This window comes from Rhopalosiphum padi, chromosome 2 (assembly GCF_020882245.1).
Source record: "Rhopalosiphum padi isolate XX-2018 chromosome 2, ASM2088224v1, whole genome shotgun sequence".
In the NCBI taxonomy this organism is placed as follows: Eukaryota; Metazoa; Arthropoda; class Insecta; order Hemiptera; family Aphididae; genus Rhopalosiphum; species Rhopalosiphum padi.
This window is the reverse complement of record NC_083598.1, coordinates 53,565,261-53,588,590: the sequence shown is the minus strand read 5'-3', so window position 1 is coordinate 53,588,590 and position 23,330 is coordinate 53,565,261. Positions and strand designations below refer to the sequence as shown.

Sequence of the window (23,330 nt, the reverse complement as noted above, 5' to 3'; positions counted from 1 at the left end):
GAATTTGTCGGTACAACCAAATCGTTCACGTCACGAACGAGTATATAATATAATCGGTGCGTCCCTTACAGTTACCGGCTCGTCGCTGGATTACAATATTTCCTTCGTACGAATGTTACGTTAGGTAAAAACAATCAAAAAATGTCTCGAAATTAAATGTGCGTTTTTCTAGAGTTATATATATATATATATATAAATATATAATATTATACCATATTATAACGTATAGTGTGAACTGTAAGCGAACGAACTGCTTCGAGTTGCAATTTCAGGTTTTTGGACGATTGCTTTAATGATACACTACCTGGGCCTCATATCAACGAAGGCGTCATAATCATGCACGCACCTACACGTGCGACGCTATCTGTTCTAAGGTTGATCCCAGAAAACAAAAACAAATGTAACGGGAGTGACGATAATGATTGTTGTACGTACGTAGACATATATTTTCATTCCCCGTTGAAGTCATTTGCCTATACACAATCGGATATGATAATAATATTATTATTATTATACAACACTGCAGCAAAAGTTCGCTGTCGAAAACTCTCCTTTTGGCGTATGCCTTGCAATGAATCTCGCGGGACATGCGGCGTCACGTGTTTGCATATTACACACACACATTCTCTCTTTCTCGCTTGTACGCTAAATATGTATAATATGAGGCATTCGTGCTGTATAACGACGACCATAATGTAGCCGCGCCGATAAATCTTGTACAAATACGCATATTGTGTGGAACGTTCTTCGTCGTGTTATAATTTTGGAGCTTATTATATTAATTGCATACGTATAATGTATACATATTATACATATTGTGTGCAAATGGTGTGGGTGTATATTTCGTATATTATTATTATTATGGCAAGCGCCACTCGCAGCCACGATATAATGTAAACCGTTTACGTTTAAAACTTATGCGACAAGTACGTAAGTATGAGCAGAAATGGTGCGTGTTATGCAAATCGTCGTGGTTTGTAAAACGAAAGTCACCACTGTTGGTCAAACCATTGATTTTGGTGGTGTAAGGTTCTTCAGTTTTAAGTTAAATAAAATTTTAGAACCACTGTAGTTAAATTATTATTACATTAAATTATAATAATACATCTGACGCCACGTTTAATTATCATTTCATATTATTATACCGTTATAAAATCGTATCTCAAACTTTATCACCGCCGAATTGTCCGATGTTTTCAAAGCTTACAATCCCGTAAAGATTATATGTGAATAATGGCTTCAAAATTCTCTCTCACTCTCACTTCTTTAATCTCTGTATAATATCTTTTCTTTTATCGTTTATAACGGTTCGTCGAGCAGTTTAAATCGGAAATCTTGTTATGACTGCTTGTCTCGTATTTTTTTTTTATAATATGTCATTGTTTATTTAAAAATGTGTTCTATTAATTGTTTTTTGACCAACTATTTTAAACTGTATTTTTTTTTTTTTTTTGGTAAGAGCGATAACAGTAGTTGAACTTATTTAAACAAAAAATATTCGCATGTCAAAATTTTATTATACGAGGTATACAATTATTTTTGTTTTATTACAAACATATTTTACAGAGCGACTTATACCACAGAGGTTTTAATAAATAATTTCTTTTAGAGTAGTTATGCTGTTATAAGTTCATTTTTAACGATAGTTAGCTGATAAATTAATTAAGCAATTATTGAGATAATTTGTTTATGTTGCATTTCTGAGAACGACTACAAATATGTATATATATAATGTTTAATTATGACTACAAAAAAATAATTATAAAAAGATATATTAACTTGAATTTATTAGTTATGTAGCAAACTCAAATAATAACATTGGTTATAAACTTGGAGATAACAAAGAAGTTTACTATACATAATTATTATAGATCTCCTGTTTTATATCAAATAAAAAATATAAGTTCAATTACAATCGATATTACATAATTTAATTTATAGTCGAATAGAGGTGGCATATACCTGTATATATATATATATATATATATATATATATATTATTGTAGCAAAATCATGCAATTATGATGCGGTAATAATAAATTGCAGCGTATTAATAATTAATGAAAAATTTAATTAATTCCATTCAGAATTATAAACATTCTTAACAATAATTATTATTGGCTTTTTACATGTCTATTGATGTGAAAAACCCAGATGTATCAATTATATACGCGAAATAAAACGATATACACGGTGTCCAAATGGAATAATAATCCATATTTCACGAAATCGTTATATGTTTGCCATTATGGCTTGTTGAAATTAGTTCAGTACCTATTGTATACACGACGTATGGATGTGGAAAAATGCCTATTATAAATGAAACAAGGAAGCTGGGCAAGGATATAAGAGGTGGGAAAGCGTAAGGAGAGAGTCAGAGTCAGAGAGAGAATAAAGAGAGATAGATAGATAGAGAGAGAGAGAGAGAGAGAAAACATCTTTCGATTTTCGTTCCTAATGAGTTACCCTTACTACTCTCACTACCATCTAAGATGCCACGAGATCGTAATTCAACGGAGACGACGTTTATTGTTTTTGTCGTGATCTGATGTATAATTAAACGACCAACCAAAGAGAGGACAATCGCAAGAAATGAAATCCATTACACAGCGTAATACGAAAGATAATAAACGTTGAACCAAAGCCAAATCAGTGTAATAGCTTGGAAATTTCAATTATATTCGTATTTCTTATTGTAAAGTTCACTAAAGTCCTGACAATTAAATAAATTATGTAATCGAATTATAAAAACGAAAAAATCATAAATCTAAGACTTTTATCTATGATATAATATTTTTGTATAGAAATTCAAGTACCTCTACAAGAGTATAATAAGTAAATGTATTATAGAATAATATTATATTTAATAAGACGTAAACATAAATGATTTGTACTGCTATGTCAAAGTAATAAGTATTGTAGTGTTTACGTGATCCTTTGAATTTTAATCGATATTTAATCAATAGTGTCTCCTACATAGTGACAGTGTATACACGGTGCAGATATTGTCGTTCACACACATTTTTAAAACTACAAAACAGTATAACGCTCTAAGATCATTCGAGTGTTGTTGAAAAAGTTGTTTTTTACACTTTTACGTATTATTCATGTTAAGCAAGCCACCTATACGCTTAAATAAAATTCAAATTTATGTAAACCGTGTTGCACATACTGCAAGCTCGTATTATTTTATAATATAATATAGTTTATGTATTATCATCTGTATTTTCAAGTTGTTTTCCCGGTGTAGGTATTTATCTTTTCTAATCTTTTCGCAAAGTTAAGGTTTTTCGAAAATTTTATAAATGTATGAGTGAAGTAAAAAAAATAACTTTGTGATGTAAAAAATAATATTTTTTTTTGTGATACACATAATTGTGTGTTTAGATTAGCGAGTCAATAATTTTAATGCTTATCTATTTAGTTCAGATTTATATCGTAGATATAGTTATCAAGTTTATCTATATAAAAACATATTATAGATTAAAATAATACATTTTTTTTTTTAAATTTTCAAGTCTTGTTTATGATTTTGACACGAAAAAGTTTTTGGGACAGTTGTTATTAATTTAATGTCGAAAAAGACTGGGACATTGAGTTTAGAAAACATTTCACTACAGGGGTAGGCGTTATTCTCCGATCCGGGCAAAATATTTGCCCACTTCCCATCCTGCTGTTAAAGGATTTATTACAAATTTCTTGGCTACGTTTTTAGTCGTCTGACGCCACAATCCTTTTACGTCAGCCAACTGGTTTTTATTCCCTCCCTCTACCGTGATTCATAAACCAACACACGCACACACACACAATTCGTCTTGGTTAAACGAAACAGTCGAGAGCTATTTAATATATATATATATGTATACTGTATACATATATACACTTTTTTGGCATCATCACAAAAGCCCAGACGATAAAGTAGCGATGGTTTCAACTGCAGTGGGTGTGCGTGCGTACGAGAGTCACTAGCATTTAATCAAACATAAGCGCTGCGAGAGCATGTGTGTGACCGGCTTTTTGTCGGTGGAACAAGAGGAAACGTCACAAACAGAAGAGCACCGCCGTCACTTTTATATTTTTGACATTTTTTTCTTACCCACGCACGTAATTATTTACTAGTATTTTTTTTATAATTAAATTTCAAAAACTAAACAATGATGACTACCTTACGAAAAATCGAGCCCCGTCAGCTGTTCGTGGGCCGTGATCCTTGCATCTTATTATTCTGGAAGAACGCGTGATGAATAGGCAGTTGTTATTTTCGCCTGGATAGTCTTGCTTGGTCTACCATTACAGTATTATCACCTGTACTCAGTTTTATCAGCGACGCACTCATTGTGAATAATCATTCTATCCCTGCTACCGTACAAGAACATATATCGTCATTTAATAATAATAATAATAGTAATAATGATAATATGGAAGTACGGTGAATGTATAGGAGTAGGCACATATTATTATAATTATATGTATATGAATATACACATTCGGGACGGATGTAGACCACAAATTTAATATAATAACGTAAACCTACTGCTGTGGAAACGAACGCTATCTCAGCCGGCCAAATGCGGTTGTCTTTGTCCGTCTCTTCGGGACTATGCGTCGTTGGGAACAATGGTCGCTGGCGTTTAAAACCAGAGATACCGCGCCGTCGCTTTTATGCTTGCAAACATCGTGATAAGCCGGACGGGTCTCGGGTGACCTAACACACACACACATATATATATATATATATATATATTATTCCTTATGCGCGTCTATTCTAAATTGAGCATATATTTACTCTATTCAAGAGATACTTACAGACACCGCATCCATTCGATAACTATCACTTTCGTCGACAAACTATCCACCCACACTCCATTAAAATCACCCCACACTACCTCACAATCCGTTTGTTGGGTGAGTTCGCCAACATGACAATGTTACAATTTACCTATTTATCTGATTTTTCACAAAGTCGTATCGAGTACACGGCTATTTATTTTTGCATGATCTCAGTTATAAAGTAATCTCTTTCTACATGCACACATACACACACACACTGAACATTATTAATTTATAATATTTATTAGTTATTTATTATTATTTTTATATATGTATACAATATTTGTTATCAAATAATATTGTTGTAGTAATTATAGTATCTGTACATTGTAGAACATATGCACCAAAGTATACTATAACTATTTTCTATCTGTCAGTCTGATGAAACAATTGTCACAATCGTTTTCTTGAGTAGTATTCTTTTGGAAATTGTGCAGTAGCGAACAAGTTTTTATCAAATTTGGGTCTATGGACATGCCTTATCGACTGTTTACAAAAGATTTCGTAACTGGGGACAACTATCATGGGGGTTAGTCTGAATCACATATTATTTATATAGAAATCGGGAAATACACATAACTGCTATTCAAAAATTAAATTTTGTTATAGTTAAACATAATATTATAATTTGTATAGGTTTGGAGAATCAAAGAAAAACTTCCATAAAATCAAACAATCATGTAATGCGTAATATGACAATGTTTTATAATAAAGTAATAGTACCTATATATATATATAATATAATATATAATATATAATACTAATATATTCATGATATACTCGTAATATCATACAGTAAATTTGAGGTATGGTATAAAAATAAAAATAAATATATATATTTGCTAATTTAAAAATTATCTCTACCTCCTATTCAACAATAACACATTAGTTTTTTACGTAGGTAAACATGGTATAACTACCTTTAGAATAAGACTTGGAGCCGGGTATATATTTAAGTAAAATAATATAACACACTATGTGCGTATTTCGTGTGCAATTTCATGTTCAAACACCACGCACCCACACATCACCCGCGTATAATATATTTTAGGTATAATCCCCGGCTGGTGGCATTTGAATCAGACAAAAAACGTGTTTAAGGACAATTCCGTCGGCGGTTTATGTAGGAAATGTCCCTGGCACAAATCGTTTTTGCATGTTGACGAAAACTTGTTTGCTCGCCGTCGTTGTAGTTGCAAACGTTACTAATGGAATAAAATCACGAAAAGTGCGCCCAAGTCCGTTGTACACAATATAATATATATGTGTGTGTGTGTGTTGTTTATCCACTGTGTAGATACGACACACCCATAATTCGTTTTCTGACCGGAAACGACAACGCCGGTATTGCATACACGGACCCGCCAAAGAGTCAAATTTGTCGTCGACGTATTATATGTATATATATATATATTTTATTTTTTAGAAAATTAATTACAATTATATCATCGAGTTTTTTTTCCGTAATGCGTTTGTTAGTCCGGGAAAATTAATTATTATTTACAAAATAATTTACCTCTTTGAGGGTTTTCAGAAATATTTTGATAAAGTATATTCGTAGTTATATCCTTTTATTATTTATCATCATAAATCATAATACCGATATGAATACCTAACACATATTTTGTTTCCCGCTTTTTTTTTTATGTATAAATATAATTTGTTTACCAAAGGTTTTACTATACAATTATTATTATTGTATTATACACATACACAAGAACTATGGGAATAAACTATTTTTTAATTCTCTTTTAATCAACAATTTTTTTTCAATAATCAATAAAAAAATAAACGTAGCAAACATCAAACGATATAATATTGTATACACATCATTAGACAGGAATAATTTTAGGGTGAAATATGTTAAATATATATATATACATAATTTTTTTTTTTTTTTTTTTTATTTTATTAGCTATTAGTTGAAACTATGATAGCTCGACAATTACGATTGTACAGGTACAAAATTAAACATTACAATTATATGATATAGACTAAAATGTTACAGTAATAATATGAATTGAAGACCTATAGGTACATTAATTACATTTACATACTGGCAATTAAAAATATTTAAATTCAATTTAATTATGTGATAAGAAAGGTATCAGAGTATCGGACTATGGAACAATCTGTTTATTTAGAACAACTGAAAGGAGCGTAATGAGGGGAGTGATTAAAGAGGAAAGTTCAGATAAAAATTTAGTTAGTGGATTATCAATTGCGTGGATATTGGGTAGAGGTATATTTTTGGAGTTAGTAACGGAGGCGTAAAAAGTTTTGGGAGGGGGAGGGGTAGTCTGGTGATGAAGAGAAATGGGTACCGCAATCGGATTCTGTGGTTTTGATTGAGTGATTTTGCGTCGTTTGAGAAGAGCTTTGAAAAATTGACACCCTTTGTAATTGGAAGTGTGATTACCCATGCATAGGGCGCACTTGGCTGGACTGGTTTTGGATTTGGTGCAGTCTTCGGTATGGTGGTCATATACATAATTTATTTCATGCTTGTTTCATTTGTCGTATCGTTTATATCAACTTGTGTTTTTATTCCTTTTACTAATTTCGTAATAAGTGAAGTTAAATGATAACATTTGTATATAAAAATAACAATTCTGGTTATTTTTTTAATTTAAAACCTGTATTAGTTTTATTTTAAAACGTCACGAGTTTTTGAAATTATGTTCTTAGTTCTTTCAGCATTATTGTTCTACTGTTTACAGTTTATTTATGAGCTTCCTGAAAGTTTTTGATTGTGTGAATTATAGTGGACTTATTGCCAAACTTTATGGTTTTTGAAAGTCTCTGGAGCGTGAGTACTGAATGGCTCCCCTGTTCTAGAGTTAAAAAGATATAATTCGCAAGACATATGTAGTTCACTTGGCAGGTATATCTTAACTGTAATACATCATCAGAAATAAATTACATTTTAGATATTTCTAAATAAATCCTTGATTATTAATCGATATACAATGCATTTATTTGAATGACATCTCGTGAGCAAATTATTTTGACGAGAAATATTCTGTATCAATAAACAATTATTATTATTCTAATTTTAGAATCTTTTTTTTTGTATTTATATTGATATTATTATGATATAAAGTAAACATAATTAAATTATATACACAAACAGCACTATATTACAATTTTATTATAGATATATCGAACATTATATTATGGATATGTAATATTTCTCAAAAATAATTTTTGGACATCTAAATAAATGTCTATGAAATATTCAATTTTGAATATTATAATAAATTAATTTTGTATACAATTTTAAGTAATACCTTTTAAGTTTTTTATATGGTTATGTTAATATAAGTCATACATTTCTGTAAAACTTTTAATATTGCTATGTATTTAAGACAACTTTGTATAACTATACAATTAAATATAAATGTGCACAAATCGAAACTATTATTATATTATTAAATTATAACTAATAAATATAATTAGACTCACATTTTTATATTTATAGATATTGTTTTACTTTAGTTAACAATTATAAAAATTGATTTATTTATAATATATTTATAATTAATCATTAATTAAATATACAATTATAAGTTTCCATTATAATGTGCACTTTTTGTAATTCGACCAGTGGTTTTTAAAAACAATAAAATGTAACCAAAATATTTTTTCAAAGTATAAAAATGCGGAATAAATTATTGATCATGCTTTAAATAGTGAAAATGTAAAAAAAAATTCAATATTCAGTAAGTACAAAGAAGTATAAAAAAGAATTACCTACTATTTTTAAATTCAACCCGGAGAAAAAAGTAATAAAACAAAGTTTTTGTATTCGAGTAATGCTTAGGTACATAATAAGGTACTTGGTCATTATTTGGGTATATACTATATACACATTTATATAGCAGTGTGTACGCGTATATGACGTAAAATCTGATAAAACCATTCAACGATAATAACGTGAAGACAATATTAGTAATTCTACATATGAAAATCCGTAAACACAATTTTATTTTATTTTCATATTTGATGATTTTCAGTATAGTTCAGTACGATGATAATAATATGATGTATATTATTATTATTAAAATAGTATTATATTACGTACTGCTGTGACTTAAGTTAAGTATTTAGGTACTGATAAAAAAATAAGTTGGTTTAATTCGATTTCTCAACCGGACTGCATCAACAAACATGATTTCCCAGGATCGCATAAAAATAAATCAACATAATAAAAAAGATTCAGATACTAAGGTAGTCGCGCGCATATATTCCATAATATAATATATTGTAATACGGGAGGAATGCGTTTTCACTTCATACCATTGCGTTTGCTTTTTCCCGTTTAAGAGATACACTATACACTCCTATATAAACATAAACCTACATATTATTACTGACAGGTATATGAATTGGGTTATTTTCGGTCACCACAGAACGACCAACTCCAAGTACGGCATTCGATGCAGTATAATAAGTGCGTGTATATTTTTGCTATGTCTTAAAAATGTATTTTGACAAGTTTTTTTAAATATTTATATATATTTTGATAACATGGGAGGTAATCGCAATCGTTTTCTACCGTCTTAATATTCCAAATTTTATTGGCCCACTGCTGCTGTGGTGGAGAAGTAATAAGCTTATTAATAATTCACATATCAAATACGATTGAGTTGACATTTCTAGAGTAGTAATGTCAACATTGGAATCGAACTTCTCTCTAATTTGTCTTAGTTCCTATACGTATAAGGCCGTAGTAACACAGCACAGCGTATACTTGGTATCTGAATTGGAAATTGTCAACAGAAACTTTGGTTGACACAGCTCGACAACTTTGTTTTGACGTCCACTTCTCAAATGTATATATTATATATACAATATACATATATTATGCACTGTTTAATAGATGCACCGCCGCTATCGAATTCCTTCCTGTCTTTCTCTTTCTTGCGGTGGGTTCCAAATTTACGCTAAGTTTCCTTGCTTACATATCGCTACCGTATTCGTTTATACATCTACTATATATAGATAAAATTGATAACGAAATACAACGCGATATTTATCACAAAACATGCACGGTTTTCATTGGCAATATTTATTGAAGTACGTTATAGTACGTCATCGTTATAATTATCTTTGCCATGGTCATAATTTTTTTTTTAATTTAAACGAAAATTCAGAACAGTCAGTATGTTTATTACTTATTTGGACACAAACCCAGACACGTAGAATTCAAAACTGTAGATAATCGAAAAAAAATATTTGGGAATAGTTATCGCATAAGATACTCATATAGTATGTACCTCCTATCAGCGTTATACATGGTATAATTTCTGCAGTATAAGACCGTGTCAACATCACCGTCGTGTAATATAATATACCTATCAATCCGTAACCTTTTGTGTCCTTGACATTTAGTCCGGTTAACTACGAGTTTTATGTTATCCGGCATGCCAGATTGTTATAGTCACTATTACATAACATAATTTAGTATATATTGTGTAGGTATAGGTCCCTATGCTGATATAAGTATATTTATATAGCTATACATATATTTAACGGTTATGTGACGGTTGCACGCGTGCACTTTAAATAAATAATGTGAATGTACATTATAGATACTATGTGTTTGGTAACTTTTGAAAATCACAAAATACTATTACGCTCGTTTATATAATTAAATAATTGCGTTTATAGGTATACGTATGTATAACCCGTTGCGCGATGTATTCGAGTGACGTTCACAAAAGTATCTTTACATGTATAAATGTATATACCTATATTGTGTGTATGTCTATGCGTGTGTGTGTGTGTGTGTGTGTGTGTGTGTGTGTGTGTGTGTGTGTGTGTGTGTGTGTGTGTGTGTGTGTGTGTGTGTGTGTGTGTGTGTGTGTATTTTTATACATATACTGGTTACACTTTATTATATTATGCGCATGTCCCAAGAAATTACTTCCATTCGAAAATCAATCTTCAAAGGGTCAGAAAAGTACCTTTTTAAAAGGTTAAAAATTCACTAAGTGCATTATACGTCTCTCTATACCCTACTTTGTTGAACCAATTACACGGCTGTGGCTTGAAAAGAATCCGTTAATATAATTAAACTTGAATGAATAGAAACGACATCGCACTGTTCTAATTTAATGAATATTATATATACTACCCAAAACCCGAAACGCTTAAAAGCAATAATTACTGATTACACGTGTTCACAATTAAAAAAAAAAAAAACTACAGCCGTCGTATTTTATATTATTTAAATAAAAATTGTTTACAAGAATGTTACGTTAAGGTCTATTATATAGGTATAATTATTGTTCTTCATTATTACGTCGACAGCTAAAAATATAAAATGTTAACCTATTAAATAAATAAATGTTGTTTTCGAAAATGACTTAGTATTCGTCAGATATACGAGATGGATAACGTGATTTGGTTAGCATGTATAGAGTGCATTATGTTATTTTCTAGAAATATGCATGTTCTTGAACCAAACTCCATATTGTTTTACTTATAGGGTCTTAAAACTAAACACACTGAGTCGTGGTAAACTTTAGGGGTCAGTATATTATAAGTCCCTTTAAGAAATTGACCACTTGGGAAACAAGTATAAACATTTTTTAGCTGTCGTGAAGTCAATGTATATCGAATGATAGTTCGCTTGATACTCAAATTTGCATATTTTAAGCTAATTTCTTTATTTTCATTCTTTTCTTTTCAATAATAAACATAATAAACTTAATTATAGGAAGAATAATTTCGGTTTGACGTTAAACCAACTCTGTAATTTTGTATTGTTACGTGACCCAATCCTATACATTTCTGCAGTGTATTACACTGTAGGTATCCACGTTTCCCATGCAAGCCATCTGCCATTGTGACATAAAATAATTAATTTTGGAAAAAAAAAATATGCTTAGAATTGTATTAGTTTAAGGTTTGATTTTGTACCGTTTAATATTTCCGTTCATCACATTCCATTACTTGTATAATTCCCTTTCTTTATAATTGCAATAGTTTTTTTTTTAACCTCACTGCCAAGCATCGCAAATCAAATCCGTTTTACTTACGCTTCTTTTTTAATATACTATCTATATAATATATACAAAATACGTATAAAAACGAGAGAAGAAAAAGAAAGGTATTTCTTAAACTCTGTGGGAGACATTTAATTATTAAGAATAATAAACGACTTCAAACGAATGCAAATTCGATACCTATTAAATAGATATAGAATTTCTCATTTAAATATAAAACATATACACACTCATATTTACACTTTCGCGTGCGTTAGTCGGTTCCTTATTGGCAGATTAATTCAAAAACGAATAACTAATGTAAATAAATGAATAAAGATCATTAGATTCGCATACAATACAAATGATAGAGATATAAACATTATTTTGACTATTTTAAGTCGGTCGTAACTCGTAAAAGACATACATGTCTCACACTGTTTATTATTCTTCTGACCTTTTCATTGTTCGCCGCCGTCACCACAACCTCTGCCACCATTGCCTGGTGTGTTTGGCATTTGAGTTGACGGATGCTTTTCCTTCGAACGACGCGACGTATCCATTAAACGACGTGTTCGGGGCACACGTACGGTACACTTAAAAATTGCAATAATATTATTGATGGTTATTCATCATCCGGTTGATTTATTTCCGACCGGATAGAACATGCGCTGTATGGCAAACCGTTTGACGATGCAAATCGCTATTTTATATTATTATTTTTTTTTTTCAAATCAACAATTTTTCTCCTCCATTGACGACGATTGAGGGGGTCTCAACCTATTTTCCACTCGATTGGACCTGTGATCGACCCAAATGGTTTTATGAGAAATGGTATTCACGATTTTTTATCTCGTTTTCGAATCTAGAGCACTGTATACATAATATATACTAGTATTATATTATATATCGAGCAGTTCAGTGGTTTATATAATATTATATTTATGTTTTAACGACTGTAGTGGTTTTTCGGTGACCGTTAAATATTATACAAAATTCGAGCTTATTTGTTTTTTATGCCATTAAATACGAATCTGAAAGGAAAATTTTTGTTATTCACGATGTGGACAGTAAAAATAATAGTAAAAAACCATTACGGTGTTGTCCATGAAATTGCTTTTCGTACGAATTATGATTGCTGAAAACATTAAAAATGAATACAGGAAATTAATCGTTAAGATTGATATCGTGAAACGTGCGTTTTTTGATCGAAGATAAAATAAAAGATACTACATATATTTGGTATACAAATATCCACGTTATAATAAGTAGGTAATTCGTTTTTTGGATTATATTTTTCAAAATCTCTTTTAGTGAACTCTTCACCAACTCTGTATAAAACTCTCTTTAGGAAGTTGTCACGTAGTAAATGAATGGAACTCAGTCGCAGTCAGTCCATCTGTTATCGAAACTTTAGACTTCTTTGTTATTATATTTTTTTTTTATTATTTTTTCCACGTTTGATAATAATTACAAAATATTTCCTGCATATTCCACGCGTAGAATATTTAAGTAAGTAGCATATTGAACTTCAAGTAGAGCATATTTGTTTCATCTTTCCAAACGTAATAGTTGCATTTCCTTTCAACTCATCAACGTTAATATTCCTAGTGTAAGTGATTAAAAATCTTGAATGGCTTCTTTCATAATTGCATTTGAATAACAGCGGTAATATTTTATTAATTTTATTCTTGATTATAAAGCTACTAGACTTTGTTTTATTATCATATCTTATTTGCATAATATTTAATTATTAAAATTATTTTTTTTTTTTTTTACAAATATTGTATAACGACATTTTTTTGATATATTAGTTTATTGTATATCTATTTTTTTCTTAATTAATAAATATATTGGACGATAATGGTTTGATTGTAAATTTACTTAAATTATTATTATTCTTTTGAAAAATATAAAGGAAAAAACGTCTTTTGTATATATATATATTTTTTTTTTTTTAATTTGAAGAACAAATGACCTGTTTTAATAATTTTTTTACTTTAAATATATACAAATATGATTCTTAATTTATTAGTTAGATCACACTATGAAGATGAAAACATTTTAGTTCTCAGTCTCCTGAATTTTCTCAAAGTGATTTTCTTTTCTTATTTATTTTTTTTTTTAGTTACATTTATTTATTACTTTTTTCCGTTCGGGTAAAATACTCATGCGTTATTTTTTTATACAGGTTGACATTGTCAATGGAACTTGTCAATCTGCGAAAATTCATCATTGTTAACTGATTTTTTTTCCTTCCATTTACAATCAGTATTGTATTTACACTCTGTAATTGACACCCAACAGAGACAGGTTATTTCAATGACACTTCATTGGCCAGAATATTTCAATACATTGTTTGATTTATATCATCGAAGTTACCAAATCATCCAAGTATAATTATTATTATTAATAATGAATTAAATCGATTAAAAATGTAATTATCATAAATAATTAACAATGAAGATTTATCGGTTCAAAAGTCAAAATGCTGAATCATATTATAATGAAACATACAGCTGTAATGAGACTTAGTAAATTGGAAAATTTAAATTTAAATAATTAAAAGTTGAAGTCAATGTTGAAACTTTTTAAAAACTTCAAAATTAATTCTGAAAATAAAACTACATTAAAATATTTAATTTTCCACAACTAACATATATTAAAATAAATTATAATGTATTTTATAAAATTGTAAATATCAGAATATTTTTCGGAGTGTTTATATCAATACAAATTTAATTTCGAACAAGTATTAAACTGGTTGTTAATTAGTTAAGTGTTTAAAATTAAAATCGTTCTGATTTAAAATTAAAATAATAATATTATATAGGTTGACTTATTTAACACTTCATTGTTTAATTGGTCAAATATGATACTATTTATTTTTTGTAACATTATATATTGGCTGCTTTAAATTCAATTTATATGTTCTATCAATATATTAAAAAAAAAAATGCTGGTTCAGAATATGGAATTAAAAATTTACGTTTTGAATTCAAAACAATATAACTTAAAAATAATAAAAATGTGTAAAATATTTATTTTATTTTTCAAAATTGTTATTTTTATTTACAATGATATTATAAAAATACAATTTTCAAATAAGTTATAATATAAAAAGTATTATACCTAATACATTATAGTTATATGATATATGCAGTAGAACTACAACACAGTTTATAATATTTTGATATATTTTTTTTAATTCGATATTTTTCCTAAAATTTTGTTCGATTTTCAGAATATATTTTATTTTTAAAACAGAATAATGATGAAATAGCATTTGATAAGAAAACATTTTTATTTTGATAACGAAGAGCTATATTCATCGTAATTAGAAAATATCTATATATAAAGTAGATAATATATAATATAATATATCTACAAAATATATAAATATATTGAACAAACATAGGGCAATTCAAATGGAATGCCATATTTTTTCGAGTCATTGAAATTTTCGATTTGTATAGGTTCGAGCCATAGAATTGCTACCATGCTTATTGTATTATAACGTTGTCAATATAAGTAGTCGAACGGATTCTTTTGGAAATAAAACATAGTTGTAGGGAGGGATCAAGATCAATATATATGTAATATTATATACGTGCGTGTACAAATATATGTTATATAAATGTATTATTTAGTGAACAGTTGTAGTAGTTGTAAAAGTTAGTGTAGTGACGGTGCACGACGGCGGTGGCGCGAGGTTTGGCGTTGGCGCGGATGGTGGTTCAAAGTCGAGAGAAAATAATATATCACATCGGTCATTAAAGACATGCATTATTCAATAAATAATACGATATCGCTAGTATATTTCGCCGCCGTGGCCTTTAGCGTTCGATGATAAACGAGTGACGTCGCAGCCGCTCGTGCGGAATTCCGTTTTTAATTGGAACGTCCGTCGGTTATTGTCGGCCTGCACGCCAGGCCCGCCACCCCAAACCCCACATACATACATACATTATATATGTATTATATATAAAATACACTGTATGGATAACTCGCGTACAACCCGCACGCCCCCGACGATACTGTGCAGTAAAAGGGCGGCGCACGCTCGGCCGGAAAATCACGCACGCGAAACGCTTATAGGGTATCGCGCGTGAACGTTGTAATGACATAGCTGATATTCGACGTGTATACATCGACCGCGGACACGCGCACGCTCTCCGAATAGTAGTTATGGTTTATATTAATACGTGCCGAGATATACCTATATTCTACTATGCACGTTTGTTATTATGTGTGTATTACAGTTGTACACAGAGTACCGCGTGTTTAAGCGTCGCCCGGTGACCGCGAATACCGTGCAATATATGCCACCGGATGTTGCGTTTTTCACAAATGATGCAATAACCACGATAGTATTACTTCCATGTCAGTTGCATCGTTTATTGTACAATAATAAAAAGAAAATTCTACAAAATTATCAATATACATCATTTTACTGCATTATATATATGTATATCGTATATTTTAATATAATAAAGTAAACAACAATATGCACTACTTTTTTAATCTTCTTAAAGGGCGATTCAGCGTTTTTCCAAGTCTTACTTTTCACTTATGATGTTTTAAACTATAAAGTGGAAAATTCGCCCAAGATTAATTCTATTAAAATTTGAACTATTATTCACATCTACCGTCTCGAACTTGAATAAAACTCGTAAATGAATTTAATATCATTTTATGATGTTATATATTCGAATAGCTAATCGATAAGAATTGATTATGTATGATTAATACAATAATTATATACGTTTACGTGAATTTTGCTCTGCGTATCCATTTGAATTTAATTATTTGTTTTTTTCTCCTTTCGAATATAAATAAGCCAAAATTGTGTATTTAAAAGGGTGATCAATATTACATTTTAATTCTCTATGTTTATATTAACTTTTTGTAAAGTATTGTTTTATCGATCGGGAGAGACACCCTGTATACAAACGCTGATATTATGTCAGGCGTATCGTTTACCAATCGGACTCGCGCACGTTTCCGCCCGGTAGTACGGTGTTTAGCCCACACGTCAAATGCTCGCATACATAATATAAATGTTTGGTCGGTTATTGTATACACACACAAACACACACACACACACACATATATATATATATTATGTCTAGTAGTCCATCCCTGCTATATTCTACACTCAAACATCGTCCCCGTGGGTCGATCGACGTGTAGATGATTTTACAACAATAATAATATTGTGAACGCTGCGGCAGTATATTATATAGATTCGTGTGCTCTGCACTCCCTTCTAACCGATGAACATTTTCCCTACCCTATGCAGGGATGCGCGATTCTTGACACGTCCATGTACACCGTCGATAATAAATGTTTTTGGTCCTTTATGTATATGCGTATATATATAGACTATATATATGTATATAGATACACACCACGTAATGACGTCGGTATCGTACGCACGAGACTGCAATATTATTATTTTATATAAAACCCGATCGTACTGAAATATTGTGATATACTTATGCGTTTATACGGCGGTTTCAATCTTATTTTTGGCAACGACTGTATACTATTATTATAAACGTATACTATAAACTCGCTCGACTGCGAGGTCGAAAACAAACTATATATTATTACACGGAGATCCGAAAATGAACGGACTTAATTAATACAACGACATAATTTGTGTAACCGGGTCGGACGTACCGCGATGATGATTAACTCGTTACCAAACTCATACTCAGTTCCACCGCAGCAAAATAAAATCACCCAGTAATAGATTGTGACGGGTCGTTTTAAACGAAAACCGCTGGGACGAGTTAAGCCCGCGCTAGAGGTTTAAAAGTTGGTTTTCCGAAGCCCCCACTCTTGTGCGTATACGTATTGTTTTATACGTGTGACGGACGAGCTGATTATCTACTTCCGGTTAGAGGCGGCGGTGTTATGCAGGCGGATCAAACCGTCAGATAAAAGCAGTGCAGCGTCGTGTCTGTATTCAGTATGTTATTTTATAGGCTGCATACATGACGCGGAGTTAAGAGAGGATGGTGGTGGGAAGTAAAATACAACTCGGAGTGTCAGAGATCTATCTATCTATCCGACTGTCTGTAGTTAGACTTGGTGTGTTATGTATACGTATGAAAGACAGTAATTGCATCTTCCACAGATACGTGTATGGCGTGCGGAGAAGTGTATTTCCGTCTGTCGATTCCGGTGTCGGTGGTGGCTGCCGCGAGCAATTACACCAGTGCTAGCTCGGGTTTCGGTTAAAAGCATTATATCGGCAAATAGTCACGTATTGGGACGGACGTTTCAGTCTGGATATATCATACATATAATATATATATTAAAAAAATGTGCGACGGGTGTAAAGTACCTATATATGAGATGAGATAAATTGAAAGATCCCCACGAACGGCTGCAGTGAGGAGAGAATCGTGTAGTGGGGATGAAAGAGGACCGGTGGCACACCGTAAGCTCCCGTCGACCGGACGCCGTGGCGGACGTGTAGGGGTCGACAAGAGGGTGTGCGTACGGAGAGTGCGGCCGTGCGGCTATAGTTATTTGTCCGCAGAGCGTCTGCAGTGCGGCGGAGGTTTGACATTACTCTTGGCGTGTGCCACGCCGCATTACGTATCACAAAAAAAAAAATATATCGGTTCGGCCCCGTTGAGATGGGATGGGAATCACCAGCTCGGCTACGGGTGAGGGGACAATACAAATTGTCCTCTAAAATATCGCTGTATAAAAAATCGGTGCCAGTACAATATCAATAATTAATGTTCAACGATTTATTCATTTCTCTATGTTAATATTCGTGGCTGTTCTTGTATGTGTGTTTGTGTATGTGCGTGAGTATTTGTGACTGAAAAAACGTATTTTTTTCATATTATATCATAATAATATTCTCGTTTTTATAATAATGTACCGTGACATTGTATTGACGGCTCTACTCTACAACAACGTCAAAAAAACCGAACGTCGTATATTAATATTATGTTATGTGTAGTAAATTTATTTTTTAGTAACAAGAAAAACACATGTGTACACATTATGTGATCTGAATTTACTGCGGAAATTAAAAAAAAAACTAGATTTCTCATACGTAACAATATCATAAAATAGGAAATTACAATTTGACTGTTTTTATTTGATTTTAATACAAATATGTGTTATTAAAAAAAAAACAAATTAGTTGCGCAAATATATTTAAAAGTATATAATTTAATTATTTTGCCTACACTTATTATAGTTATATAGATAATATAGTCCAGTTTACGAATAAAGTTAATACATTTAAGTAACCTAATATATTTTGTTGCTCAAAATTATTGCAATTATTTTGGACTACATTATCGTATGTGTTTATGATTTATGAAGTTAACTTTTAATATTAAATACAATTTCAAGTATGTAAATTTCGATTTACATACAATAATGTAAAATATGTAATAACGATAATTTAATATAGTTTGATAAAAAAACAAAAGAAAAATTTGTCAAATAATCGGTAAAGAAGCGTGAACTTATTATTTAAGATGGAAGGAAAATAATACAGCAACTCAAAAGTGAATATTTTGTGCTTGGTTAAGCGTTAGAAAACCTTCTTAAGCTATTGACATTAACTTGTGCCACACTCTATAAACAACAAACTTACTTAACGGAGTTAACCATTTTATTTTATTCCACAAACTTCTTACAACGAAAACACGACCATTTTTTTTTCAATACATATATTGTTGTATAACACATTTATATAATATTATGTATTCGAAGGTTTATTATCTTATACTTGAGCAAACAGGAAAAAGTTGTTATTCAATTTTTATTATCATTTAAAATATACTGCTCAATTGCATAAAATAACGTTTCTGTTTTTATCATTTAATCCAAAAAACACCAAATTTTTGATAAACCTGTGTCCAACATCTGCATTTGATGAATATTAGTTTTTTCGTTGCATTGTTGGTACAAATATTTGAATAAAATCGTACGCTCCCAGCTCCCACATATAAAAACTGCTAGTCGTTTCAAATTGGTTTATTCTGAAATTGGTCTCTAGAGTATACATATTTAAAAACTTTAACTTTCTATAACCTAAAATCTCTGTATAAACGTATATATTATTTTAAATACAGCTGGGAAAGCGGCTATTAAAATGATCTGTGCTTGAAACTTTCCATATAAATATAAACCTGAGATTGTTGTACATTATTATGTATAAATATATCATACACTTTGTATAATAAAAATTGTATTACCAACTGCTGGAAAAAATTAATTGACGATAAAAAAAAATTTGAAAATACATAGTGTAAAAAACAAACTAATTATAACTGTATAAAAATAACAAAATGTGTGTCTAATTGTGTAACTATTAAAAAAAAAATCCTTTACAATTTTTTCAACAATTTGATAAAAAAAAAAACATCACATACTTTTTATTTCATCTTACAAATTCTCAACTGTAATTATATTTTATAATAATATAATTTTTCCGCCAGTGTTAGTTAATTGATTTGGGTAAAACCAGACGCAAATTTGAGGTTTGGTAGATACCCGCTAGGAATTTTCTTAATTTCGTTCAAAAAATATTGTGATTTATAAATACTATAATAATATAATATTATAGTGTTATAACTTTATAAGCGATTGAATTGATCTATTAATTTTTGCAGTACGTATCCGCTGTTTCTATTTTTCGGTTCTTTCGACCGAGCTCTGTAGACAAGCAACAAATGGGAAACACTATCCTGATAGCCTATTTTGTTGACTTATAAAAAACATTAGAAATAATTGTCATATAACTTTAAAAAAAGTCACTTCGGTCCAAAACTCAAATCAAAGTTTCGAATCTAACCTTTTTTCTTTATCACGCATAAAACCGTACTACTTTATATCCTTTGTATTATTATCTATACAGTTCAACGATATTGTCAGAGGACACATTCTAAATTCGAACCACAGTCTCATTTGTACGACATTTCACAACCGTTTTTTACATACGTAGCAGGTATCGGACAACGATCAGGTGAGTCAGGCGGGATTAACATAATATCGACTACACTAAAAAACGACGCGCTTATTTCCATTTTCCTACGATTTACCCTCTCAGAGAAAACAGTATTCGACGATCAAGTTCACAATTTACCCGCGTCCGTGATGTCTTAAGAGTCCTCGATATCCCTATCAGAAATGGTGTCTACGTGACGCGCGACTTCTTTATCCCTCACGCCGTCATTGATGGCTGGTAGGGAAGTTGTATCGATATTTTAAAACCATCGTACCTATGTAATATATGCAATAAAGGTGTAGCTAGTAATATTTTAATGTTATTGTTTTGGCATGCCACCACCACCATCTTATCTCACGTAAGAAACATATTATTTGGCATGCTAAATCATGTGAATGGATCACTACGCCGACGATTTAGTCAGATAATAAACGTCAAGCGATTATAACATTATATGCATATAGACTTCCAGAAAAAACATTATATTCCGCGGAGAGATTGCACACGTAGGTATCCATTTCATAATAACAACGATTCGCACGTGTAGGTAAGATAATTAATATCATAATAAAATTAATAATACGTTGTGCGGTAGCCGCGGTAAATGTCATGTAAGACCCATAAATATTTGTCAAAGACGTTATATTGTGCATTTGTGCTTAACATTAAACCGTATAGTGCTTAACATTTAAAAGTCGGTGGGTCGTATGATGGGTATATACATAAAACATATTATGGAGATATAATAGTCGTAATAATAATGTACCGGCTATAAATACTCGTACAATGATTAACGAACTCTGCATGTTTTGCAAATTTCAAAATCCAAAACGGGATATATTTGTGTACCAATATAGGTGGGAGGTACTACATTCGTTACAAACTCGTCCTGATCTATAAAAGCTATTTATAGCTTAATATAGAATGTTTATAAATTACATGGATTTCCATATCTCTCGAGGTCGCCAGATCGTTATTATGATAATTATTGCTGGCAACGCTTGCCACGTTTAAAATAATTTGCAGTGTGTGCATGTTAATTCATAAGTGCACCGGTGCAGATGCATCTGTGCGCGTGCCTGATTGGCCTAGCACGCGGACTCGATGTATCAGACTGCGATAACGAAACCGCTCGAATGGAATAAAGAAAGAAAAAAAAACCACTGTTTCCTTAGCAACGTGTAGTATACGCGCTCGAGCCAAGTAAAAGAATATTATACACTGACTTTGGTTTTCGTACAACAGTTCAAATCGACCTACGGACCTCATCATAACATCTAAAATAAAAAATACATTCTACGGGAAAATTACAACTAGAATTGCAGTCAGAATCTGAGTTCCGATTAAAATCCAGATTAGAAACAACATACAACTCTGCCATGAGGTGAGCCAAATATAATACACCTAATAATATTTGATTATAATATGTATCTTTCTGTTTGCTATACATATATTTTTTTTACTCTCCTATAACTACAGTTATTATCGTCAGCATTTATGACAAATCTTCAAATTAATGGTCCTTTTTATTATTATTATTATTTTTTTCATCGTGATAACCTTACGCGAGCTTATTTAGAGGCATTGCAGTTTTAACGCCTCTTCCCTGTTCACGACATGATTATTTGACGGTAAGCCGATTTGGTAATAAGTAAACGACAAATAATTTATTCGCTCGCGTAAGTACGCGCGTAAATATGTCACCACAAAATATTACGTTACAGTAGAGTTAAGTGAATAATGTTGGTCACGCGGATTATGGGATAAAATTATGAAACTATAGCCAGTTTGACGGTTAGGTCGTGCGTATTAGAAGATTTATCATATATTTTTCACACTTTGGTTAAGAAAAAACTTGAAGTTTTTTTTGTTGGTTTGGTGCTAACGACTTTTATTTTTAATGTATAATCATATAGTATAAGGTTAATACTAGTTATATAATTTATTATTAGGTAATTTTGTTTTAAAAATAATTATTCAGCTATGATTTTTCATAAATATAGTACTTATCTAATCTACAATTTTAATCTAAATAAATGATTTAAGTATTTCATACATAATTCCACATTTTATGATATACATTTTTTTAATTAGTTCCATACTGGTTGGAGTTATTAACAAAATGTGAATTAATGACAAATTAAAATCAAATGTTTATTAAAAGGCATATCGCGTTATAATGTTATTATACTATATTATAATATATGCATATAATATTATAGGTACATATTATTACAGTATACACGCATGTTTAGTTTTAATTTACGAGAAATTGTATAAATAAAAAGTTTAATATACTATTAAAAATAAATATACATGCATTTTATTTCAGAAAATAAACTAAAATTGTTTTGATTTAAAACGTCATATTGTAGAGATTAGATGCAATAACATAAATAAATGTAAATTGTGTACTTCACATAATATCGTGTATGGTCTAATCCAAAGATGTGCATTAAAATGTACAATGACGTAATTGAGTTTAAAAAAATAAAATATTAGAAACTGCATTCTGA

The 23,330-nt window shown here is 30.6% G+C and overlaps 1 protein-coding gene across 3 annotated transcripts in view; it reads left to right on the top strand.

The window, feature by feature from the left end:
- Positions 1–23,330, top strand: part of LOC132920348 (complexin) — a 201,764-nt gene that overhangs the window by 125,255 nt on the left and 53,179 nt on the right. The window contains exon 1 of one of the 3 annotated variants that reach the window (XM_060982672.1): positions 21,905–22,198. The exons of the other annotated variants lie outside the window; for them this stretch is intronic. The gene's annotated coding sequence lies outside the window, so the exon portion shown is untranslated. Of the gene's footprint in view, positions 1–21,904; positions 22,199–23,330 lie in introns of those variants that run through there. 3 annotated transcript variants of the gene reach the window in all.